At 37.2% G+C, this 27,793-nt stretch overlaps 1 long non-coding RNA gene across 2 annotated transcripts in view; it reads right to left on the reverse strand.

Annotated features, from left to right (window-relative positions):
- Positions 1 to 18,210: 18,210 nt before the first annotated feature.
- LOC121313623 overlaps positions 18,211 to 27,793 on the reverse strand; it is a 69,732-nt gene continuing 60,149 nt past the window's right edge. For both annotated transcript variants that reach the window (XR_005950018.1, XR_005950017.1), the window contains 2 exons: positions 27,012 to 27,084; positions 18,211 to 18,249 (listed from right to left, as the gene is read on the reverse strand). This is a non-coding gene — a long non-coding RNA (uncharacterized LOC121313623). The remainder of the gene's footprint in view (positions 18,250 to 27,011; positions 27,085 to 27,793) is intronic.

Here is a 27,793-nt window from a genome sequence, read left to right on the forward strand (position 1 = left end):
CACAATGAGACCTTTTGGAATGAACCTGACTGACATTCCCAGACCAGGCAAGCCCTGCCTGCTATCCTACAATCCCTACCTTAAGTCCTACAAGTCCTGCCTGCTGTCCCATAAGCAATGCCTGCTATCCAACAAGCCCTTCTAAAGGCTTTGCAAGTTCAATAGTCTCAGGAGACCTTGAAGCATCTTATGAACTCCAGGGGTGTCTGAGGTTTTAGGTATACATATAGGTGCTTAACTTGCTAAAAGTGCCTTTTTGATGGGAGACAGCACATAAATCAAATTAGTATTGAGACAAATCATGGCTTAAAATCATCCGGTAGAAGCACTACGCGTGGAGTGCAGGATGCACCCTATAACCTGGACGTTGCCGGTTCAAGTCCAGGCTATTCCACTGCCAACCGTGGACGGTAGCTCCGAGCGGATGGTGCACAATTGGCTGAGCACCACCCGGGGGGGAGTTTAGGTTGGGGAGTTTAGTGTCCTCCGCGCACCAGAGACCGCTATAGTCTGGTCAGGCACCTGCAGGCTTGCCTGTAAGCTGCCCAGAGCTGTGGTCAGCTGACGGCAACGCTTCGGAGGACAGCATGTGTTCGTCTTCACCGCTTCCGAGTCAGCACAGAGGTGGTAGTGGTGAGCTGAGCCCAAAAATAATTGGATATTCTAAATTGGGAGAAATTACCTTTTTTTTCATAAATTTATGAGAAAAAAAATAAAAAAATCAAGAAATCCAAAAATATTTTCCTGAAAATATAATGTAGTGTACATATACATGAAACATTTGGCCTAAGGAATAATATTACTAATAGAGTAACTCTGTTGGCCCTGTTCACAATGTTTTAAATAAATATTTAGCATGAACAGTGTATGCTGTAAAATGCTCAAATGCCATACAGTCTATTAAACTATGGAAAATCAGTTTGTAGCAGAAATGTGTCACTATGGAATAAATGTATATTTATTGATGCATTTATTTAAGCAAGTCCATTCATGAGAAAATATACACACACTATGTGTAATTCAAAATGCTTAATTTCAGTTATCGTCTGTTTTAAATCCCTCATTTTGACTAACATTGAATTGAAATTGATGGTCTACAGTAAAGCAGCTTATGAAGTAAAAGTGGGTGAAATGTCCCTTTAAATGTTTAATAATCCAGTTAAATAAAAACTCTACATTTATATGTACTATCATTAAATTTTGTATGATTCTGTCATCAACTGATTTAGAGACTACCAGAAAGTCTGAAAGGCAGAAAAGGGGACTTAATCACTTTGTTTTTGTATCGTGCCAAAACAGGGAAAAAATATATCATTGTCTCTCATCACTGATGTTTAACTTTTACACAGTCTGCTTTATCTTGAAAGCATTTATAGGCTTAAAACTGCGCTCGGTTTTACCTGGTAACATATTTCTTTGTCATTCACTTGTCAAACTGAAAATTCACCGTGCATTCATCAAAGCTGACAGGCCGTCTTTGCTTGGTTCTACTTGGTTAAGCTTGTTGTTTCAATTGTTAAAACTGAGACACTAGCAGCAAATTCTAGTGGAGATATACCAATTACTGGGTACAAGCAGAGTCACTGTACTAGAGCATGTAGCTTCTCCTTCATCTGCAGCGACAATCCCTCCCAATAATGTATAGCAATTCCTTTGGAAACTATGCCCTGAAGCACATAGAGGCAAACAAAAAAGAAATAGACATTCTTGTATTGAGTCATAATTCCAACCTTACAATAATACTGTGCACACCAAAATGATATAAAAATACAAGAAGATTTAAGGGGGCTTTCTTTTATGGCTCTGCTGGTGGGGATGGTGGAAGACTGTGGCTTTTGATATAGTTTGAATCAAAGAAAACACATAATTATTAGAATCTATTTATGCCTGTTTTCAGACAATGCTGGAGGTAGTTTATAGATGACATTTTGCCCAATGAGTTTAAAATAAATTTGAAACTGTAATGTCGGGACATAGTTTCCTCATTGTTGCTTGCAACCACTTTCTTATTTCCAGACTAAAAAAAACTTTTTTTTATTAAGTAAAAAGAACACAATCTGAGTATGAATGTAAAATGTATTTGATATTTGACAAGCAGATGTTCTTATCTACCATGAATACATTACCTTAGAAACCTCAATTAATATGATATATATATATATATATTATATATATTATATATATATAATATATATATATATATATATATATATATCTCCACTGAAATGTTTAAGAGGTGCTGTTTAAACAACTTTTAAAAAGATGTCAACGTATCATATTCACAAAGTTAAGAATTCTTGTCATTTTTAAAAATGATCAAGGAGTTCAATTCTGTATTCCGGACAATGATATGTCCTGGTTAAATTAACTTTATCAGGAAATAAATGTTTTAGTTTCTGATTTTACTACAATTCATAGTACATTTTAAGCACAATCACTTGTTTTGTATCAGTGTGGTTCACAAACATATATTTGAAGATTCTGTGATTAGAATCCCTCTTTGTGAATGTCAGGCACAGTCTGTATAGCACTTCTATCCGGGGTTGTCAGTCCTTCAGGCTAGCTGTTATGAAAACGGATGTGAACACTTGGAGCTCCACTGAAGCGCTTGTCAGTCTGAGCTCTGTCGTGTGTGTTTTTGCAAGACACTCTTCATCTCATCTTCTTTATCCTACATTGAAAGGACTGTCAAGCCCTGTGAGAACGTGTTTGTTTAAATGATGTCAAAAGCCTGTTCTTTTTTTTTTTTTTTTTTTTTTTTGACAGTGGGTATTCTTTTAGTATTTGCATTGATTCTCTCTCTTTCATGAAACCTCAAAATGTATGAAGGACAGCATGTACATTTCAGGATCTGTGTCTCCCCAGGACTGATTTATAGAGAGATGGTGCCTGACTTTCATCCTAGTAAACTAATTAACAAAGAAAGTAACAATATAACATGTGCAAGTCCCCAAAATAATCCCCTCCAAACCACTGCTTTGTGATATCACTGAACTGAGTCTGAACTTCAACACTAGTAATTCGGAATCAGGGAGTAACTCCTTACCTACAGTATAGAGCTATTCAAAACATCCTTCTACACCAAATTAAAGATTACACAAAAACATTTCAACACAGGAGACAAGGGCAGTGAAAATCTATTAATAAGAGGAAAGCTATTTTAAAGTAAAAGGGTTAGTACCATGCAGAAGGGTTTAAATAACTTTAATAAAAACTAATTAACAAGCAAATTCGTAGATACACAACTTATTAAAAGGAACACAGATTTATAATATTCATTAATCTGTACTTGACCAATTGAATATTCTTGTAAATTAATATGATAATGTTTCAAATTTGACATGGGGATAATAGCAGGTACAGAATGGTCTAAATACCCCAATACTGGAGAAATTAACATGGCTTTGCTTATATATGAAACCAGGTTTTGAATATTCTAACAACTATCTGTGTAATAGTCTGTGAAATTATTATTAAAAACAATGCACCACACAAGGGGAGAGAATGTGTTTCTACAATGTGCAGACGATCCCGATGCCTGTGATGTAACTGAGTGGTTTTGTAGCAGAAAGCTCCTAAAATTAAACCTGAACTTTCCAAATAGCTTCCTAATAACCAGTGCCCGAATCAATGGGCCTCCATGAATATTTTGACATAGTTTAAATGGGTTTGTATCCTCACCATTGAGATCTGGTGATTTAGTCTGTCAGACTGCAAATGTGAAAATATCAGCTCTCACTGAGCCAAGTCCAATATCTCATTAGAAATGAAAATAGAAGAGAAGGAAAGCACAAATGCTGTCAGCAGTACCGAGGAAAGAAATTAAACCTCTGGAGGCCTGTATATCTTATACAAAAGATTATGCACTGCCAGGCCATATAAATCATGCCATGGCTCTGAGGCTGCAATGGGCTAGAAAATAAAAAAGCATAAAAATGTCATATTGAAATACAGGCCCAGAGAATTCTTTTATGATGAGCCTAAATTTGCCTGACGTTCTTGCAAATTCAAAAGCCTGCTATGATTGTTTATTCCCTGACTACTCCTGTCATTCTCCGGGCCTCCATACTGCTGCAAATTATTCAAAACAGGGCTTATTATGAAGTGAGGAGCGCAGTTATAATTGTGAGCTCCTCTATAGAGTTCCTTAGCCAGGAGTGAAATGGGGGAAATAACTTGGGGTTTTTTTTAATTCTAAAAAGAAGGTTCAAACACTGCTTTTTAAGTGAATAGTTTCAGAGCATTGGAAGTGAATGCGATTTGAATCACTATATTTTGCTCTGATTAATTCCCTTAGTTTTAATGAATGAATTAGTGTTAGAGATTTACTGTCAGAAACATAATTGAATATTGAAGCTAAAATCAATCCCCTTTCTGGGTGTTATTGTTTACCTTTGATTCTCTTCAAATCTATATTTCTACTCCACTTCAGTAAATAAATAAAACAGATGCAGTATAGCTTTTAATTGAGCCAAACAAATGCAAGGTTGAATTGCAATTTAACTGCTCTGTTATTAAGCTATGTATTATTGTGTATGCAACACAAATTAATACAGTGTTGTCATATGGTGGCAACATAATAAATGTGTCTTCCTGTTTTTACCTTTACTGTACTGTGTGCAGTAAAATATTACTGTCCAACCACAGGAAGTATTTGGAACAAAATGTTCTTCACCCTCCCTTATAAAAACTACAGTTTACCATGGCTAAAAGAATAGCAAAGTATGGTTAATCGTAATTGCAGTACGGTAATGTAATTCTGGGGCAGCTAACATTAAGCAGAGCAATCTCATATATTTGTTGTACTTTAACACGCAGGTAAACCTTCATTGTTTCAATACAGATTTGTTCATTATCTTTATAAATGGTGTACTTTCCCTATCGTCTTAGCATACATTGCAGCAGGCTACTAGAAACAAAACCAGTGTTATATTGTTGGGGTTACCCTTTCCTTTACAAGGGATGTGTCAGAATTGACACATTTAATTATCCATCCATTCAGCTTATATCTAGCACTTTCTGTACACTATCACATCTTTAAACTATTATCTGCTTTTCACTAAAATATATACCAACCCAGAAGTATGAGAGATCGCAATCACCCTGCAGCTACAGGACATGTCCTCACTTGAAATCCACTGAGCCACTGCTACACAGTACAGCTGTAAATGGTGATGACAGTTGCAAAGTAAAAACAATAAAAATTAACTGCCCAGAAATGACCGCAAAAGCTGCTGTAAAAGGCAGGTCTGATTATTATCATTTAATACAGATGCAGTAATTCACACTTGCGATTTAATGCGGCCCAGGGCTCATTCAGTACTTTTTAAACATTTATGGCTAAACAATCACTGGTCTGAGTTCACATATTTTCGGATATAACAGGTTTAACATTGCCAGAATTGAAAAGAGCTTATTGAATGTTAAAAAAAAAGTCTGATCCTGAATAAAAAAAAAACAAAAAAACAAAAACAAAAGGTAGAACTGTATATACACCGGATTTTGTGGTATCTGTGGTAAATACAAATGTATTTCCAAAGTATAATGTGGGTTATGCCAACTAGAATAGTAGTAGGTGGGGTATTCAATTCCACTGTTATAGGAAATATATAATTGGTTCCCACCTTCCTGGGTTAATATCAGGGGTGCTGTGAAAGCTAACTGTCAAATTAACTGTGTAAAGCTCATGAAGCTGGCCTTTATCAGTGCTACAGTACTTTATACAGACAGGCTTGTATTGCACTTGAATACATGTATATATCAAATGTCTAATAACTGAAAGTTATACATTTCTGTAGGAAATCTGTATTTTTTGGGCCAAATTTGAAAACGAGTCAAAAAAATCAACCAATAGCTTTTGTAAAACCTGTGCATTTTTAAGTATAAATCTGTTGAAACTGAACCAAAAAGTGTGTTTCTTATATTGTGCTGGTACTGAGAGTCATTAGAAATAGGCTAGTCAGAACAATGATCCACAGAGACTTATTGCAGTATATACTTGAAGACATTATGTAACTGGGGCTGTCCCATTGAGAGATCTGTAACATCAATCATCAAATCCAAAAGTTCTGGATTTTTTCACTATGCCGAGTGCGACAGTGTGTTGAGTTGAAATGTTGTATACAATCTGAAAGCATGCTTTATATCATCTAAATATTCTTTATTAATATCTTAATATGTGTGTTTCCTATCATTCTCTATTCCTGTTCTGTCTTCAATTGCTTATTAACTTTTAATGTTGCCTTTTTGAATCATTGAACCATTAAAAAAAGCGAAATGTTTAAAGTGAGGATTTATTTATTTTTCTTGTGTTACAACTACCATTTGATAGTAAAATGACACACAGAAACAAGAATTATAGCAAACACACATAATAGGATATTGCTAAATTAAATATTCTGAAAATGTAGATGGAAATATAATTTAACAAAAAAACGCAAATCTATTTTTTAAGGAATAAACACCACTTAGAAATATCAAAATAAACTACATACAGTACATCTAAAAGCATCAAAATAAACATATAGGGGAGTGTTTTTCCTTGATGAAAAATACATCAAGAATCAAGACCATTGTCTAGTGAGTGCTTTTGTTTCAACAGTACTGTATATTTCTCAGACCTAATAGCGTTTCTACTATTTCACTGGAAATAACATCCAAATACACTGAGCTGGGAAGATAGGGGAGTATGATATCTTAAGATAGCACTTAGTCTGTCAAGAATGTGTCAAGGGTCAAGGTGACAAGTTTGTACCTCACTGAATGTTTGACAATTGCTGGAAAAGCCCTGTCTATAAAATACTACATCATCTTCTAATCTGTAGCCTGGACTGAGCCACTTTTAATAGGCACACTATTAAGCAGACCTTTGAAACATGAATTCATCCTTGTTCCCCTTTATTTGTGAGCACCCTTTAATTTATGAAAAATTCACCATAACAAAACTGGTTTCAGTTTAATAGTAATTAATTTTTAAATACGGACTCGCTATAAATTTCACTAGTCTTACATGGTTTTAAGACGATGTTGACTGTTATTTTCAACAGGTCTTATTCTAAAGAAGGTCATGTTGCTACGACAACAGGGAGATATCATCACCAGCTGACAGTCTCATTTTAACATAATACAATTATAAACCTGATGAGTCACCTCGGCCAATCAGGTTGGGTAGAGTGGTCATAATAACATTAAAACATGTTTTTAAAATATCTTCATACTCAAAAAACATTTTCGTGATTTGTAATAGCATGCATCCTCTGCAGTCTCCAAAAAGGGCACTCGGACATTAATGAATTAATGAATGTTAAATTTAGCCATGGTGATTAATAAATAATGAAATAATTATTTGTTGCAGATCTCTTTTTCCAGCACTGGCCTTTTATCTGTGTCTGTAGCTTTCCAGAATACGTGTGGTGATATTGAGATTCACAGATTATTAAAATAGATCTGGACGAATTAAATCTGAATTTTAACAATAATAACAAAACAAAAACTAATACAAATGTTCATGGATGTTGCCTGTAAAGTGGGTTCACAAGTGTTACTACACTTAGCAGAAGCCACAAAGCTGGAAATAGCAATGTGAAACCTGAATCTACCCTAAACATGCACCTCATTACAGTTTTAGCACATTAAAACGCAAACTGATTAGAAAAGAATGATGTAACAATTTTCCCCTGTTCCCTGAAGCATTCAGTCAACATTGGGTTTGCATTAAATTAGTCCAGTAGTACAGTATTGAATTGTAAAAGTGCTTTAGGTGGCAGATAAATCAGTTTGGGCTAAAGTATATGAACATCTTTTTTTTTTTTTTCTGTCTATCCATTTGAACAACCAAACGAAAACGCTCCTTATAAAAACATAAATAAGTCAAAATACTATGCAATTATTATTGTATATCTAAAATTAAACAACTGGACAATGTTATATTTTGGAAAAGCAAAATCTGATTTTCAAAGCTTAAATAACATTTTTTTTTAATTCTGTTCCTCTTAATAGACCTAGAATAAAGTTTGCTGCTCTGTTATAGAGTAGGTAAAAGGACAACAGACAATCAGTCACATTTTTTAATTTGATATATTTTATTAATAAGATTAGACTTTACTTAGTAACATGTTACATTACATCTCTAACTGTACTGTAAGCACACTGCGGTAACATGGTAATTATACATATGGTTGTATAGTTACAATGCAAAAATAATGACAAAATAAACAAAAATTCAATTTCCAGCGTCTGTGGTAAAAACACTGTATTTTGCACATGTGGTTGTGTATTTCCAATGTAATCACCAAGTTAACACAATTAACAAAGTGAAATAATAGTGTACAGACACTTTATGTAAAGTTCACTACTTTTTTTAAAATAACTTATGAGTTAATCCTTTCAACAGGGCATACTCTAATCAACTGCTTAGCCATTTGATGTATTGCAATACTATAACTGCATACCACAAAATAAAAATGTGTATTACCAATATTACTTATATCATATACTCTCTAACAAACAGATTTGGTTTGGCTCACCTTAATTCAGAGTAGTGAGTAGGGAAGGCTAAGAGCAACGCCGTAGCGTGCTGTTCTAGCTAGTCCCTGTTCTCCCTGGATAAGGTGATTGGGCTTTTCTATCTTAGTGAGGCTAATGCAGCAGCTCACTGCACCACCTTGCTCTAAATCTGAGTGTCCAGTAGAGGGTTAGGAGCACAAAGAACACAGGGTTTCCGCAAATATTGATTTGCTTTTAAAATCTAAACAGACTATTATTTTCAAATGGGAAAACTTGAATTGTGTGCAGTGATCTGTGATCGTCATGGACTTTAAAGGAGCACTGGTGCCACACAAACCCTGTGAAAGCAGGGGTGTAAAAATAATGCATTGCTCATTGGATTCTTGGAATAGAGGTGGTGCAGCCTAGAGGCCAGGTCATACTAGTTCAGAATCTGTTATTCTATACAGCCCTCTCCATGTTGTAGTATCTAAGCACCTGCTAAACGATAGATGTGTAATGCTAAATATATGCACCCAGATTCCCTGAATGTCTGAATGGCAGCAGAGCTAATAAGGACAGCTATGGCAGTGTAGAGCAGAACCACACTCTCTCAAATGGTAATGATGTCTCACAACTGAGAATGTGTTCAGGGGTTAGCTTGGCCTTAGTAACTTTCTCATTTTGTCTTGTCTGTGTCTCACACACAAGTTGGCATTATGAATAGTTACCGTAGTTAGCCAGACAGGTTTTGTGCTTAACGTTATATTTGATCTACAAAGCTTTGACTCTTTTCTGTTCCTATTGTGTAGATGTCACATCTTTAAAGGACAGATCTCTTTATTCTATCTTGAATGCTTTTTTTGTACATGTAAAATGTGTTAGGTCACAAACATGCTTTTGTTACCCTAATAAAAACGGATGTGTTTTATTTGTTTGTTTGTTTGTATGTATTTCCCTGAACAATAATCCTTCTGTTACATTGTAGAACAATGGCAGCAGTTGTATCAGTAGAGTTACAATATGAGGATGCATTACTAGATACCAGTGGAACAGGTTTAATAACTTCCTATCACAAAGCCCTCCACTGGACACTGTCAGTCAGCCTCAGCACCTCAGTGAAGGACATCCACAGCAAATGACAGCAGAACTTTAAAGCTTAAAGATTTTGACAGGAAATAATACAATGATACAAACACAGATAAACACACAGCTTCACGCTGATTAATAATAAAATGCACAAAGCCGTGTGTATCGTTAATCTGAAATACTGTCACTTCCACTTTGTGATCTGTAGAGCTGCTAAGGTGAAGTTGAGCAAAGCTACAGGAGCTTTGGTAGAGTAGAGAGTGCACCCATATGGTGGTATATTTGGAACACTGGCTATTTCAGGGTGTATCCACCTGGGTTAGAAATACAGTAGCTTCTCTTATGTGTAATTTATTTTTGACAAAAATGGGAGTTAGCATATTCACCTACCCCTCCAATTCCAACCAACATTTTAAACATATTTTTAAAAAGGTTTACTGTGTCTATCCTAACTATTACCAGGGTAATAAACTGGTACTGTGAAGAAGTAAAAAACAGATGTGGTTAGACTTGGAATAGACAGGAATAGACAAGGAATGACACACACTTGCAATTAATCCAGTGCAGAATATTATCATTGAGCTCATCTTGACATTAAAAAACGTATCTAAAACAGTCACATAAAAAGAATGTTTTGCTGTTGTACCTAATTGGCACCTTTAGTTAATGCAGCCGGGCACTATTCTGAAAGCAGAAATTGTTACAGATATTTAATTTGCTTTCCATTTTTATTCTCTACCCCAATGCGGTTGTCTGCAGTATGTTGGCTGTTAGCCTCTATGATTGCTGCTGGTACAGTTTCAGTCTGGTCTAAGGTTTCTATTGCTCCTTGGCAAGGCTGCGGATCCATTGCCCAAGCTGGGTCATGACTGAGACTTCGGCATTCCCAGGAGTGCCTAGCAGTAACCTATATCATTGACACCTGATACAGGAGTATAAGACGTTATAACGAGAGAAAAATGAATGCTCTTAGGAATTTACTGGGTGTAACAGGAAAACCCTTAAAACAGATAATTATCAGCAGGCTTTATTTTTAAAGTGTGAAGTTAATACACAGCAAAGCGATGACTCTGCCATTATCACACAGAGCTTTCAGGACTACAGGCAAGCTGCTCAGCAGTCTGCTGGATATACTTTCAAGTATTAATGGAGTGAAAGCCAGCTGTGGGAAGCTGGCAGCTCCAGCAGAAAGTGTGAAAGCACTTGGACCTGGCCTCCGATTTCAGCTGTCAGTATTGTCTTTCACAAGCCTACCCTCAGAAACGCTCAGCAGAACCTGGTGCTTATCAGTCACCCTCCTAACAAGCCCTGAAAGCTCAGATGTACAGTGTGAATGTAAACAGAAGGTAAAGCTATGCGGACCCCACAGTAAATAATGTCGTGGTAATGTCAGATTAATGAATGCACTTTGAAGATATTTACGACAGATGGACAAACACTTGTCAGTTAGCTGGTATTTGCCGGCCCTTGATTTATTTTAGGAGATTTCCCATCCCATCAATCTGGCCCGGGACATAGAGAGGACAGCATGTAGCTGCAGTGAATCACAAGCTTAACACTGGTGCCCACTACTTGACAGGAAAATAGACAGTGACATTTTTTGTAGCGCTGAGATGAACACAGGATTTTTATGCTTGGCTATTTGCTCATAATTTAAATATTCATTAGATTTTAAAGAAGTAAAAAAAAAACACTATATTGCTCTGAATGCAGGCAGAGACAGCATAGCAGCAGGGGGCGTGGCCCCTGTGTGTGTGTGTGTGTGTGCCTTAATTTTACAGCTAGACCCTACATTACGTAAAATTAGAAAACACGTTAAAATAGAAAATTATCCCAGGAGTAAAGAATGCGTTGTGTAGGACTTACTTTACCCATGTGAATTAACTACAAGACAAAGGATGTCAAATAGCTGTTCAAATTAAATCTGTTTTTTTTTTATTCTCAAAATAAATAGTACATGAAGCTGACAACGCATGTTATTTATTTTTCTTTTTTTCATTCCTTGCCATTGCCGTTTCTTCACAGTAAACAGTGGCCATCGACATGTTTTCATAAAGTATTAATATGAGGTTTACTTGTGCCTTTTTGTAGCTGAACAAGCAAAAGAAATTGAACTTTAAACACTTCAAATAAAACAAAAGTGGAAATGGCATTGTAAAGTGAAGGGAAAAAACTCACAATTTTGGTTCTCGTTTATTCCATTCCACATAACAGAATGTCACAACAAAAATATATAATATATTCAATCTATAGAAAAATCACTACACAACATTTTCAGGAAGTTGGGTACTGTTTAAGCAAGGCATTTCAAACATTCTTGCCTGAGATTCTTGCTCGAAAGCAGCACAACGTGTCTTTATTCCACTGATAGAACGCCAACAATCTCCAGGATTCATTTGTAATAGACAGTGCAGGTCTATGCACTGTATGTCAAAAAGAATATTGGTGTTATACTTACCAACTATAACTCAATACGAATTACTGCATTCCCTTAAAGGCTGTGGAGTTCTATGCCTGGCCTCATTAAGATGTAATGGTAATTACCTTTGGATATCCATGAAAAAACTATTTAAAAAGTTGCCTTTCCGACAGCAATTCATTTTTCCCCAACTCAGTTACTTCCGTGGGGTTTTAAAACAATTATAAATTCATTTACTCAGCCTGCTTCCCACTCCTTTCAGGCTGAGTGGTGATTCAAATTATAAGGCCAAGGTAAAATCTCGCCATGAGATTCAGCCGTTGGCGGTTTCCTAATTGTGAATTACTTTGAGATGCGAACTCAACTAATCTGTGAATGTCAACAGGAATTATTGTCATTTTTTATGTTCATGAGTTTTTGATAGAAGGTTGTGCAGGAGTTCTCCAGTGCAGTTAACAATAAAGGTTAATGTTTTATCCTAGTCCTATGTTATGTGCAAGAGGAAATCAGTGTAGATATATAAAAGCAGGTCCAATCTGCTATTGGAACCCAACCTGTACTTCAGTTGGGAACAGTGAGATACAGCTTCATAGTACCAGACACAAGCACTAAAATAGTCCAGTACAAATGTCATAATTCTCGGTGTGCTGTATAATGCATTTTTGAAAATAAAATAAAGTAATCAAAGTGTCTGACTTATTATTATTATTAGTATTGTAAAATTAAAGTTTTGGTAATTTCACACATACTCTGTACCCTAACCTTATCCGAGTCTAATGTGCTGCACAATGTTGAAATGGATAACAGGAAATAGTAATACTCTTTTAGTTCCAAAACACTCCTGCACCACAGACATGTCCATTCCCACTCATTAGGATTGAACAGACTCACATTTAGCTGAGTACTGGGCCAGATTGATACCCGATCATGCATGCAAAATGAGCAGGTTCTAGATGGGATTCAACAGAAAGCTAAGCCATCACACTCATTAGATTTAAACCAATCACAAAATCACTCAACTTTGAAAAGGCCTAGATTGGATGCTTTGTACACCATCAGTCATATACCATGTGTTAGAACTTGTGATTAATAGAAGTGAATAAAATACCTGACACTCTCTGATATCATATTCCCTATGCTATTCCTTGTGTAAACAGACTGGGCATCAGAGAGTTAGTTCAAAATGTTACTGTTGAATAGGATGATCTCGAATCACAAACCAACAAAGTCAAAATAGCTTTCCCTTATCAATCAGCTGTTTGTTTTTATTAGTCCCATTTTCAGTTAACAGCATTTTACTGATACTCTTTGTGGGACCCCCGAATTGAAAATTGCGAAAATCTAAAATCGCCACAAGAAAAACTCTACTGCACTGAAAGCACAGCTATGACCAAAAGTTTTGCATCGCCTTATAGGGTTAACTAATTTTGCTTCATAAAGTCGAATGGAATCTGCTGAATAATGTTATGTTAACATATTGAATTACATACCGCTTTCTAGTTTTCCATACACTTGACCAAAAACTGATAACATTTACATTAAGATATCTTACATGAAATAATGTACTACTATTATGGCTTCCAGTACATATCATTTTGTAGTTTCCTTGCTTACATTATGTTAAACACAAGATCTAAATTATGTTCATATATGATTCTTTTTTTAAGCATGTCTCAACCCTCGAATTCTAGGTGATGTAAAATGTTTGGCTATAGCTGTAGTTACACTTTCTCAGTATTATGTTTCTTATTTAGTTTTGTTCCCTTTTAAAGCGGTTGCCTAAATTCCTGCCACGGGTCTGATTATCTGCATGTAGAAGTCAGGATGTAGGAGGTCACAGAGTTGGGTATAAAATTATGAACACATCTGCCAAATATAAACCTAAAACAGCCAGTCACCTTTCAGATTTTCTCCAAAATCTGACTAACACAGTATATAAAGGGTCATTGCGCTGTCCAAACACAACATGAATAATCAATGTAAATATAAACAGTGACACTTCAAAATTGATTAGGATAAATCCACAAATTTATATATATATATATATAAAATGCAAGTAATGCTGTCAAGCACCCTACATGGCAGAATTACGAGGTGCCTATGCATGACTGCAGAAAAGTGGAGAAATTGATGCAATAAAGTTTAAATTTATATCCAGACTATTTAACAACATTGATCATGTTGTCCTCACCTCAGAACAGAAGCATGGCAGATATTTTTCCTAATGGATAATTTTTATGACCTATTTTATTATCGGCAATTTGAGCCTCATTGGAAATGTGACATTATAGGAACTGAGTGGCATACTGGACAATAGGCATCAGTCTTAACAGGAGTCTGTGGTTTAATGCAATCTCAAGTTCTGTCAGGAAAACTCATGTGATAAAAAAAGAACAATATTTATATATTATATATTTGCTTAGACAACAAATACAACGTCATAGTGTTTTTATAACATCTTTGGCCTCTGGCCACGCTCTTCAAGGTACCCCTGCTCATAATTTAGTTTGCTGATAGTGGAGATGCTGGCTGTAGGTAAACCATGAGCAGGGGGTCAGCAGCCCTCCCTCTGAGACAGGGCTGGGGAGGAGGAGACGAACCGTGACACACAACAAGGACAAATGGATTGAGGTAAGATACAAAGCCCTTTCTGGATGATTATAGGACATGTTGTTTATCAAATGACGAATGAGATACTAACCATTTGACTGTCTAATGTTCTGCTATTGGAGGCACCTAATATGCTTGATGTTTACAATTTCAATATAGCTTAAATCTGAATCCTCTGCCTGAATCATTGCTTTGTTGAATTCAAAAGTGCTTTGACCTCAGGTCAGTACCAGGTGGACAGCAGTGTACAACACAGACTAATAAAGAAACATTCAGTACAGTGCATTCAAGAAAAGTGAGAATGCTGAATCCACACAGTGATTGTGGAAGCTGTGCACGGTGTCTCTCCTGACATGCTGCTTTCGAAGTTGATCATGTGAACAACCTAGAAGTTATTTAAGGAACATGTGGTGATGTCATCAGCGTTTACAGAACATAATGAAATTATGGAACACAAAAAGAACAACTTCTTGAGATCAAATGAACACGTAAGAGAAGGTGAAAGTAATGACATCTGGTCTCCTGGGACCTCACAAAAGCAAGATTTTGCATCTCGGGTACATATAAATAAATACATCTATTATGCAGACAGCAACTCTAACCGCATGATAATCAGCTATGACTGTCATGTGACCTCGGCCTGCCCAGTTGCCAGATCTAAACTCAATCGAGGCTCCATGTGTGAGCACTCTTGAGGCTTTAGAAGATGAATGGTCCTTGAAACTAAAATATACCAATGTGTCTTAGACTCCACACCCTTTTAGTTAACAGAAACTAGCAAACCCGCTCCCTCTTCACACCACTGGAAAAGCTTCTGTTGGAATAACTGTTGAATATTTCAGATTATTTCTTCTACTAAACTTCCATGCTTCAAAACTCATTAGGGGTGTCAAGGTCACTAATAAGCAGGTACGAAACTAACAAGGTGAACAAACCTTCAGGAATGGGATACAAATTATTTAATATTAGGTAACATAATCCTTTTTCAGTAGACCACTCAGGTGTTATCTATATTTATGCGTTACACATCCTGACAGTGGACACAAAATCTAAGAGATAAACATTCTAAGTTACTTAAAGAAAGACAAGACATGAAAATATAACAATATGTGGTGTTATGCCAAGTATACTTTTTATTTTAACACAAAGTGAGAAGGTTTAAATATCTGTTATAAACAAGTCATTACACATCAATAAATGTATTACAAAGGGTGTTATAAACACCAGTAGGTAAGTAATAAAATCAGGTAACAGCAAAACATTGCTGTGCTGTTAAAATGTGGTACACTGTTAACCCTTGTAGAGAACCTTCAGAACTTTTGTAGATGTTTTATAAATGGATTAAATGTGGCCAGAATATCAAGAACGGCTATTAGTAGCTTAGTTTTGCTCTGAAAATCTAAAAGTAGAACCATTCCATCCTGTATAAGAATCTCAATCAGAGCGCAGTGTTAATGGGAAGGCGGAGGGGAAGACTCTTCCAGAAGGTTCAGTAGCTGTAAATGAGACTTTATTCCAGGCAGGATTTATAGCTACCCAATTCTTATGCAAAACAGACCCATGGAACAAAATTAGCGCTTAGTTTTTAGTCATAAAAAGTAGTAAAATCAGACACCATGAAAGTCTTTCAAGGCTGCTCGTTCTGGGCTGGAAAGCCAATATATGTGGATATGACCCAGCCAAAGTAAATTTAAACTATCAAGGTTCCCTTCATAAAATCTCATAATAAGAGCATAAAAAAGAAGATGGAGGAAGTCTGTTTCCATAACGATTCAAGAAGGTGGTTCAGTGGCTCACTTAGAAAGGACCTTGGAACACCCACTTTATTACCACAACATTATTTATGAATTCTAAGTCAATGCATATGAACAACACTGTTAAGTGAATCTCATTTGAAAAGAACAGGAACACCTGCTCTTCTGATGTATGCGCTCATTGTTATCATCAACAGCATTACTGTAAAGGCATGTCATGTGATCCAGAATGGCACTGTGCTTCTACTGAGCCTGGCAGGCACCATGCATTTGGGTAGCAATACTCTCCCCAGCTGTGGCCAGCTGAAATATACTGTACCTGTCTTACATGATGTATTATAATATCCCCAAGTCCAAGATGCATGTTGCTACCAGAGGCAAATTAATGCCCACCATCAGAGGCAATTAATGATGATTAGGAACCCACCGGCAGGGTTAAGTCTTTGCATTTAACAAATTGCTCACACCGTTTCTCAGGGCTACCATTTGGCCTGGTGGCCCTTAACAAGATGTACACATTCATCGGGAAGGTCTGCATTAATTAAACAAACAAAAAAATGTGCATCTTCCAGAATGAACTGCTAGCTAAGACACATAGGGCTGGCTTTCTCTTTGCTCTGTACTGTTATACTGCTTCCTAAAAGGTTCAATGTCAAACGCACAGGTCATTTTAGCAAAACAAAAAAACGATTATTAGGATTCCAACCAACTCTCTCTGAGATCTGCTAAACGTGATCCGGACTCCCAAGGTTATACAGCCAAAAAAAGAACTGTTAACTTATTTTCTAAAGACAGAACGCTGCTGCACTTTTAAGAAAAGGAAATACACACTAATTGATAAAAAAAGATCCAAGACTTGTGCATTATGAGAGTGCTGGACAGCACCTTGTTCTTCATAAAAATCTAGTTATTTTCTGCAGCTGAAAACCCATCTTAATTTGTTGTTGTGCAGTCATCCTAAACAGTTTGTTTTAATAAGTAGCTAAATTAATACATAACTCCATTTATTAATATATCACTCATGTACCAGTATGTTAATATTAAAAAAAAAAAAAAAAACATTAACTGATCTGTTAAGATAAACAGATCATTTGATGTTTTTTAAAATGAAGACCAATGGGCCTGGCAGTCCTCTAAACAAGACCATGCATCTTAATTCCATGAAAATGTTTAAGTATTTTCGATCACTTCCTAGCATCTGTATTGTCTGAACACAAATTTCCATTTTGAAAAGGCTATAAAATTTGCATTGCGTATCTCAGAGGATCCATTAGCAGTAGAATAGCCTTCAGAGGTTTAAACAGCAATGGAAAATGTGCAGAGATAATACGTCTACCCTGCTGATACATGCCTTAAACAAACCATCCATTTAGCAATGAAAAATACAGCTATCTTCAGGGCTTTAGAATACCAAACAACAAAATACAAAGCAGTGATACAAATAACCAGCCTACTGTATATGCAACATGTATTATTATTATTATTATTAGTATTATTATTATTATTATTATTATAAGATGTGTGGCAAAGTGGATTGCAGTGCACAGGTGTAATGGTAATGTGATTATGAAACAGAAGACAGACAAAAAAGTTCACAGTCCAGACAACACATTTATTTTGTAATCCTGGTCTGGCGATCGCAAAGAATAATCCCAGGCAATACACAGCAATGTGTATTGCACTGTTTCAAACGATGGGTTTACAGTCCCAAATAATAAACACAGTTCAAAAGAATAACCACAGTAGAACACACACAAAGACTCACACACGATCACAAGTCTAGAGTGAGTGCTAAAGTGCTCGTGGTGAAATACAATTGATTTGTGCACAGTTGTGAAGTGTTGTTCGGTTTAGTGCTGGCCTGTAGCGACTGCTCCAGATTGGGTTAGCCGTCTAATAAGAAGAAACAGAGTAATTAAACATGACAAACAAACAAAACACTTACAGTCATTTTACAGATCTCCTTTCTTGGTTCGCTCTTAACCATAACAAAAGGGACAGATCACCTAGCCACATCCCCTTTAATACTGTCAGTCATGCCCCCTTGGTTAGCAAGTGCAATCGTTTCTCCTCCAATCCGCGGTTGCCACATTGCTTTCCCTCTGGGAGCAGGAGTTGTCAAACTTGGTCCTGGCGACCCCCTGTGGCTGCTGGTTTTCATTCTAACGAGCTCTCAATTACTCAACTATACTCTTAATTAATTAGACAAATTTACTTGTTTTCAGCTCTTAAACAGTTGCAGTTCAAGTTACTTCATGAAATGTTATAGCGAACTTGAAATATGCAACTGTTCAAGAGCTGAAAACAAGTAAAAAGGTCTCATTAAGTAAATGATCCGTTCAATTAAGAGTCTAGTTAAATAACTGAGAGCTCAGTTGAAATGAAAACCAGCAGCCACAGGGGGTCCCCAGGATTGAGTTTGAGAAGCCCTGCTCTGGAGCGAAGACTTGGTGTACCGTAGCTCCGCTCCCTTTCTAGATGGCCAACTTCCACCTAAACCTTGGAATTAATTGTCCGACCATCCAGTCCGGGGCACTCTGTTCCCTTTACACAGCGCCCTCACATGTCGGGAGGGAGATTTACAACCAAGATTCACTCTTTCTCTATCACAGATGTTAATACTTGTGCTAAGAAAGGACTGGGTGAGAGGATATGTGAGATACAGATGAACATTAAGGATACAGATACAACAAGGAATAAGTAATAACTTAATACTCTTAGGCATGGAGCAAGCTTTTTACCTATTTCAAGTCTGACTACAAACAAGACATATCATATGATCAAGAGCTTAGAATAATAATAATGCAGGATGTTGTTTCTCCCATGTAGTGTAATAGCTACCACTCTTACGCAAAGAATTGCCTAGACTAGGATTCTGATGGAATATATTTCAGAAACATGAGCGCAGCAGTATGTCCGATGTATTTTAAATGTGTGTGTTCCATTTATAGAAATTGGTAGGCAAATAAAATAGTTTGGTAGGCAATGCCTTCCTTCATGTCCACTACTGAATAAGAATTAACAATTGAAAATTACAATTCATTTTACAGATTGTACACTGCAGACAACATTATGGCCTATAAAATACCTGGCCTCATGATATAATAAAACACACAATTATCCAAGTTTTTGAGATTTGGCAGAATACCGAACCAAATAACGAATCTACAAAAACTGTCAAGAAAAAGTGAAGGAATTTGTGTCTTTCATTTAAAGAAGAACTGCACACACTGGAGGGATATATTAAAATGGATGTGCATCTGGCCTGATAGAGGTTCACTGAATCCTAAGTATTCAGCCGAATCTGAACCATGTTGAAAAAGTAGGTATTTGGACTGACTCCAAAACCGAATCATGGACTTCCTACACACAATATATTGAGGAAAAGATTGATTATGACCAAATGTATGTTGACTGGGAATCTACAACTCCCAAAAGTCCTGTTGATCCAGCATATCTGTAGGTAACGCTGGAAACAACTATCATCCTTCAAACTAACTGAGTTGCTATGGGATGAATTTGGATGTCATGGTCCCCAGACTGCTTCATTTTACCCAGGTGCAGGTTGTACTTCCAGAGGAATTGAACATTCAGAAAAGGATACATCCGCAAAATATTTTAAATGAAAAATTCTTTATTACAATTGACAAATGATCATTCACGTAATGAAACATAATATAATTTGGCCCATGGCCTCGTCCGTTGGAGCTCGACAGCCACCCCTATACGCTGGTCGAACTCTGATGTAATGAATATTGATTGAATGATAACTAATGCCTAGGCCACCTTTCCCCAAAGGACAAGGCAGAAATAAAATAAATAAAATTGCCCAGCCCACAATTAGAATAAATTACACTTTGTAAAATAGAGAAAAAGAAAGATTAATTAATTGATGGATTTTCATTTTGGGTCTGATCACTGGAGCTCGATAGCTGCCCCTTATGCTGGCTGGACTACCTAATAAAATGATAAATAAAAATAAAAGCATACATCTTGCCAGCGGGCAGGACAAGCAGGCCGAGATCAATTTCCCCCAAAGAACAGGCCCACCTCAGCCTTCCTCGCCTTGCAGAATAAAACCAGGCAGCGCTCGGGTAAGGAAAACCCCAACTCACCGAAGAGGTGACAGGAGGAAACCTTAGGGAATCCATAGCTGAGGGTTTACCCGTTCTCCGGGTTCACAACACAAAACTTTTTTTTTTTTTAAAACATAGAGGTTTTGTGCTATTAGAATGTCTGAGTCCTTCTTCCGGATATAAAGTTTGTATGCGCCAGAAGATCATTGCCCCAATGTCTTGATTAAGTGTGGAGAAATGTATCTGGAAGCAGTGGAAGTGATGATGCTGATTCTGAAAGAATATCTGGAGTAATTATCAGGAGGAATCCAGTGAGTAGAAGAGATGCAAGTAGATAGTCACAGAGCCAATTCCTGGAGACAAGTATTCCTTCTGGGGTGAGGAAAGGGGTTTAGGAAAAACTGGCAGCCGAGCGCATTGACAGGTAGCTGAAAGAGCAGAGAAAGGATACATAATATAATTTGTTCTAAATAATATATGTGTACCCTTTTTCTTTCCCGGTCAGACTCTGAATGTTTTAAACGTAAGGAATACATGACCTGATGAAAATGGAGATCTCTGATTGAAAGCCTGGTTCCGAGAGCTGATTTTTGCATTGCTTCCAGGAGGGCGTCTTTGTATGGGGTGAAGCAGCCACAGCGAAGAGAGTAAACCGGGAATTTCTGGGCTTCTTGGTAATGGGTAGTTTAGAAGATTGAGGACTGGGAGCAGATCATTGGATGCCTCATAGCAAAATTTGAATCCGTGGGAAGGTTACAGGGGGAAAAATAACTCTGAATAGATGAAGGTGGTATTATAATCCTGATAAGTAGCAATGTATGATAGGGAGGGACAAGTTTCATTTTATGGAGCAGAAAGTGATCAATTCGATAATGGGTTATTCAGAGGTCACTCATGAATGGGATAGATAACAGAATCTGACGAACAATTGCCAGGTTGTTATAGGTTGCCCGGGTACTTGAAAAAACTATTTAGCCATTAGATTGAAGGCTGATTCACAAATAAGGGAATCTGAGGAAGAACACTGGTTTAATAAAAGGATGAGATCCTTGAAGATTGGGCATGGTATTGGTAGAGGGTCTCCCAGTAGTTGACATGACCGAGCATGATTGAACTGTAATTACTGAAGTGATATTATAACCTGATAATCGTGTAAGAGAAGAGAGACACAGAATACGCAGAGTAAGCAAAACTATGATTACAGCACAATTTTTCAGTATGTGACCTGGCTGAAAATGTGATTGCGAACCGATCTGATAACAACTGCCACCCCGTATTATAGGATGCTTGGGTGCTTGGAAAATAATTTGCATTTAGGTTGGATGTTGTATCACGAATGTGTGTCTCTGAATAGGCGTTCATTTGTACATGATGAGGTCCTTGAACAATGAGCAAGAAAACCGGTAGAGACGTGCAAATAAAATGAAAACATATCTTGCCAGTGGGCAGCCTTAAGAAATAATGCAATTGATGAAATTCGGATAGCCCAAGTTACAGTTTGAAATTGTTTGTTGATTCCCAGTCTCGTCCTAATATATATTCAATTCCATACTGGTAAGTCATACCATATTATTTCAGAAAGGAATTTAAGTGAATTCAATTTGAACAAGCTGCGTTTTCGCTGTAGATAGAGTACTTAGAGACGAGATATGAATGTGTTGCTGAATAATGCAAATGATTATATTAACATGCCCTGGGGCGATGAAGTTGCCATTTGAATTATTTGTTGATCTGGAAGAATTGAGTGTGAATCAGCGCAATGAGACGGTAGACATTTAGAGAAGCAGGCGTCTGGAACGAGAACGAGCGTCACTGATAGATGCATGTATGATGAAACACACTGTTTGTTTGCTTGATGGTATTGTTTGAAGTTAACTTTGCTGTTCCGATAATATATCATCTGATCTGATCAGGGAAGAGGCAGTAAGACAGTTGACATTTAGAGAAGCAGGAGTCTGGAATGAGAATGAGAGTCACTGCAATAGGTTCATGTATGATGAAAGGCATGGTTTGTTTGCTGGATGGTATTGTTTGATCATAATTTTGCTGTTTTGAATAATATTACATCTGATCTGAGGTGGGCGGGTGTTAGTGACCTGTTGAAGCGGGGTGGGCCAGCAGAGTAAGGCAGAGCGCAGCATGGTGCAGCATGGTGCAGCATGGTGCAGCACGGCACAGCGTAGCACAGCCCGGCACATCACCACGTGGAACTGCACAAGCAGCCCAGAACGATGCAGCGCAGGCACCCGCCTCTGTTTATCCAAATTGCCAATAACTTTGTCTATTACACGCCGTCCCAAAACCTTTAAGCATGTTTGTGTGGTTCCACTTCAACAGATTTATGATGAGCAGAACCAACAACAAGAGAATGAAAGGAACAACATCCAGGACCCCATTGACAGTGGTGACCAGACAGCAAAAAGAAGGGAGGTCATGATTGTTGGGGACTCCATATTGAGAAACACAGCAAGTTCAGTTCGCAGTTTGGACCCCCTTACTACAACAGTGTGCTGCCTTCCGGGAGCCTCGGTCAAGCACATCACTGAGAACGTGGACAGGCTCCTAGAACGAACAGGAGACGACCCGGTAGTAGTCGTCCACATCGGTACAAACAACATTGGAAGAGACAGACCAAAATCCCTGCAAAACAAATTCAGAGAGCTAGGAAGGAAATTAAAAGAGAAAACCAAAACTGTGGTATTTTCTGGTATACTACCCGCACCTTGCAAAGGACCATATGGACAGCTGGAAATAATAAATCAAAACCAATGGTTGAAGACGTGGTGCACACGGGAAGGCTTCACCTATCTTGATCATTGGACCACATTCTACAACGAGGACTATCTGTATAGACGGGATGGACTGCATTTAAATAACAAGGGAACTAGTCTACTTGGAGAAAAGATCCTCGAGCAGGTTCGGAAGCATTTAAACTAGAAAGGAAGGGGGGAGAAATCAACAAAAAAACAGAAGGGAGACCGCATCAAAACAAGAACAACAACTCAGGTAAGACAACCATTAAATGTATTTATCTAAATGCTAGAAGTATCAGAAACAAAATTCTAGAACTTGAAGCTACTGCACTAACAGGTAACTATGATGTGATAGGTGTTACAGAAACGTGGTTATCTGAGAGTGATGGGGACGAATATAATATTTGTGGGTATACACTGTATAGGAAAGACAGGCAGGACAGAAGAGGAGGAGGGGTAGCGCTATACATAAGAAACAGTCTTGAAGCCCAGGTGTTAAACCTGGACAAAGAAAATAAAACCGAATCAATATGGGTCAGAATAACAGACAAAAATTCAAAGGGCATAATAATAGGAGCATGCTATAGACCGCCAGATTCAGACGGTGAGCACAATAATCTGTTATACAATGACATTAGAAATGTGTGTAGCAAAGGAGAAGCCATACTAATGGGGGATTTCAACTTCCCCCAAATAAAATGGGAAAACCCGGTGGGTAGCGCGAAGGATGAAATAGAAATGGTGGAAATGACAAATGACTGCTTCCTAACACAATTTGTGAAGGCACCCACTAGAGGGGAGGCATGCCTTGATTTAGTCTTTTCAAATAACGAAGATAGAATAACTAAAACAGAGGTCAGAGAACCACTGGCAAACTCAGACCACAACATGGTCTCATTTGAAGTGTTTTTTAAATCCTCAAAAGTAATGACTAAAGCTAAGGTTTACAATTTTAGAAAAGCAAACTATGAAGGCATGAAACAGAGACTAACAGAAGTAGATTGGAGTAAAATAGAGAAAACACCCACAGAAGAAGGATGGTTGTTCTTCAAAAATGTAGTACTAGAGGCGCAAAACAATTATATCCCTAAAGTAGACAAATCTAAATGTAAAACTAAATTGCCAAAATGGTTTAATAGATCAATTAAAAAAAATATTCAGCGAAAAAAGGCACTTTACAGAGCATTAAAAAAGGACCAAAAAGAAAGTACACAGAAAGAGTACACAGAACTGCAAATGCAAGTCAAAAAGGAAGTTAGAAAGGCCAAGAGAGAAATAGAAATGAACATTGCTAAGGGAGCTAAAACCAATTCCAAAATGTTTTTCCAATATTACAACAGCAAGAGAACATTCAAAGAGGAGATTAAATGTTTAAGAGATACAAATGGCAAAATCGTAGAGGAAGAAAAAAAAATAGCAAATATGTTAAATGATTACTTTTCACAAGTTTTTACAAAGGAAGATACTGACAACATGCCCCACATGTCATCCAGTTCCTATCCAGTTTTAAATAACTTTAGCATAACTGAGGCAGAAGTGTTAAAGGGACTAGGAGCTCTTAAAATAAACAAATCCCCTGGGCCGGATGAGATCCTCCCAGTAGTACTCAAAGAAATGAAAGAAGTAATTTACAAACCGCTAACCAAGATCATGCAGCAGTCTCTTGACACAGGGGTGGTACCGACAGACTGGAAAATTGCAAACGTAATACCGATCCACAAAAAGGGAAACAAAACTGAACCAGGTAACTACAGACCAGTAAGCCTGACTTCTATTATATGCAAACTTATGGAAACTATAATAAGATCCAAAATGGAAAATTACCTATATGGTAACAGAGTACTGGGAGACAGTCAACATGGTTTTAGGAAAGGGAGATCGTGCCTAACTAACTTGCTTGATTTTTTTGAGGATGCAACATCGATAATGGATAATTGCAAAGCATATGACATGGTTTATTTAGATTTCCAGAAAGCTTTTGACAAAGTCCCGCACAAAAGATTAATTCTCAAACTGAACGCAGTTGGGATTCAAGGAAACACATGTACATGGATTAGGGAGTGGTTAACATGTAGAAAACAGAAAGTACTGATTAGAGGAAAAAACCTCAGAATGGAGTGTGGTAACCAGCGGTGTACCACAGGGATCAGTATTAGGTCCTCTGCTATTCCTAATCTACATTAATGATTTAGATTCTGGTATAGTAAGCAAACTTGTTAAATTTGCAGACGACACAAAAGTAGGAGGAGTGGCAAACACTGTTGCAGCAGCAAAGGTCATTCAAAATGATCTAGACAAGATTCAGAACTGGGCAGATACATGGCAAATGACATTTAATAGAGAAAAGTGTAAGGTACTGCACGCAGGAAATAAAAATGTACATTATAAATATCATATGGGAGATATTGAAATTGGAGAAGGAATCTATGAAAAAGACCTAGGAGTTTTTGTTGACTCAGAAATGTCTTCATCTAGACAATGTGGGGAAGCTATAAAAAAGGCTAACAAGATGCTCGGATACATTGTGAAAAGTGTTGAATTTAAATCAAGGGAAGTAATGTTAAAACTGTACAATGCACTTGTAAGACCTCATCTTGAATATTGTGTGCAGTTCTGGTCACCTCGCTATAAAAAAGATATTGCTGCTCTAGAAAGAGTGCAAAGAAGAGCGACCAGAATTATTCCGGGCTTAAAAGGCATGTCATATGCAGACAGGCTAAAAGAATTGAATCTGTTCAGTCTTGAACAAAGAAGACTACGTGGCGACCTAATTCAAGCATTCAAAATTCTAAAAGGTATTGACAGTGTCGACGCAAGGGACTTTTTCAGCCTGAAAAAAGAAACAAGGACCAGGGGTCACAAATGGAGTTTAGAAAAAGGGGCATTCAGAACAGAAAATAGGAGACACTTTTTTACACAGAGAATTGTGAGGGTCTGGAATCAACTCCCCAGTAATGTTGTTGAAGCTGACACCCTGGGATCCTTCAAGAAGCTGCTTGATGAGATTTTGGGATCAATAAGCTACTAACAACCAAACGAGCAAGATGGGCCGAATGGCCTCCTCTCGTTTGTAAACTTTCTTATGTTCTTATGTTCTTAGCTCCAAAGTCTGACCACCCTATTATCAGCAGCGTAGGTTGGCAGGTAAACAAGATGTGACAAGTTTCATACATACTGCATGCCGACAGTCCCTGTAATGGTCGGGCAGTCCTGATTTCCGAGCAAATATCCCACATCCCAATGCATAGGAAGAAAGTCTCGACATTTATCCTTGGAAATTCTTCACAGCTTCTGTAGTGGTTTATTTGATTTTGTTCTGTCTTTAATGCTGCTGACCCTTGTGCACTGCCCAATCTCAGACATAAGTCATATCCAGTCATATTGGAGATGTGCACTGTTTCTTCCCTGCTGCTGCGATGCGATTTGATGTGTATGATTTAGAGTAAAATGTGGGAGCCAGTGGAGCATTGGGAAATTCTGTTATCTGCACCTTCCACCCTCACTGAACAGTTTCTAAATGTTGGCAAGTATGCATACTGAGCTGAAATAGTACTGTATATGAATATGGCAATGAGAAAGTACAATGTTTGGAAAGATGATGAATTTTGTATTTTAATCTTGTTGTGCATGTGATCACTCTTGCACTCTGCCACCCCATACCACACTGACGTATGCGTCAGATACGCGTCACGGAGCTATCTCTATGAACTAAACTCAACACATTCCGGAAAGGATACTTTTTGCACAAGCTAGGTGTCACAGTCCAGAACTCAATGTTATCAATTTCAAGGAAGAAGTAACAATATGACTACATTTACGTTCCTACCTTTGTGAATTTGAGCATGGAGTTATATTGGAATGAGGAAGATCGGCAGCAGACTGACTGGACTAGTAGTTGCCTGCGAGGACATAAAACCACACAAAAAAATGATAAGGAGATGTAGACGAGGGGGTTATTTAAAAGTAACAGCTTGAATAAGTATGTGATTAGTGGATTCTCCTTTCAGAAACACAACATAGTTTCCAATAAAATAAATTGTATTTAGTTCTATTTAAATGCCCCCTTATTTAAGACAGTTGTTTGTCTTTTAGTGCTAGTTTTAAAATCTTATCTCGCGCCACATTTTTGTGCTCAAACTTTTTTATTTTTGATTAAATATGATTGTATATTTAAATGTGTATTTTATTTTAGGAATATAGATTAACACATTTCATTTTTTTTATAACAAATGTTTTGAAAACAAGAAATATTACACAATTCCTGAGAATTCCTTGTAAATGAAATCTGAAACACAACTATTATATTTCAGCTAGGAGCATACGGTAACCTACCCTGGGTCTTGGAAGCATTTCACGAAGATGCTAGTATGATTTCATACTAAATAATAGCATGTTGAAAAGAATAAACTGCATGTTAAGTAGCAGTTGCAAAAATTTGTTTTTGCATACCAGTTTTGAAAGAAGATTTGTTTAATAATGCCACTGCACATGCATTTCAATGTAATCTTCATTTAGCTGATTCTTCCAATTCTATTACATCACGTGTTTGAAACTCATTACATTGTGATAGCAGAGAATAATTCTTGCATCAATGACTCTCCAATCAAA

The sequence above is a fragment of the Polyodon spathula genome, chromosome 3, assembly GCF_017654505.1.
Source record: "Polyodon spathula isolate WHYD16114869_AA chromosome 3, ASM1765450v1, whole genome shotgun sequence".
Lineage (NCBI taxonomy): Eukaryota > Metazoa > Chordata > Actinopteri > Acipenseriformes > Polyodontidae > Polyodon > Polyodon spathula.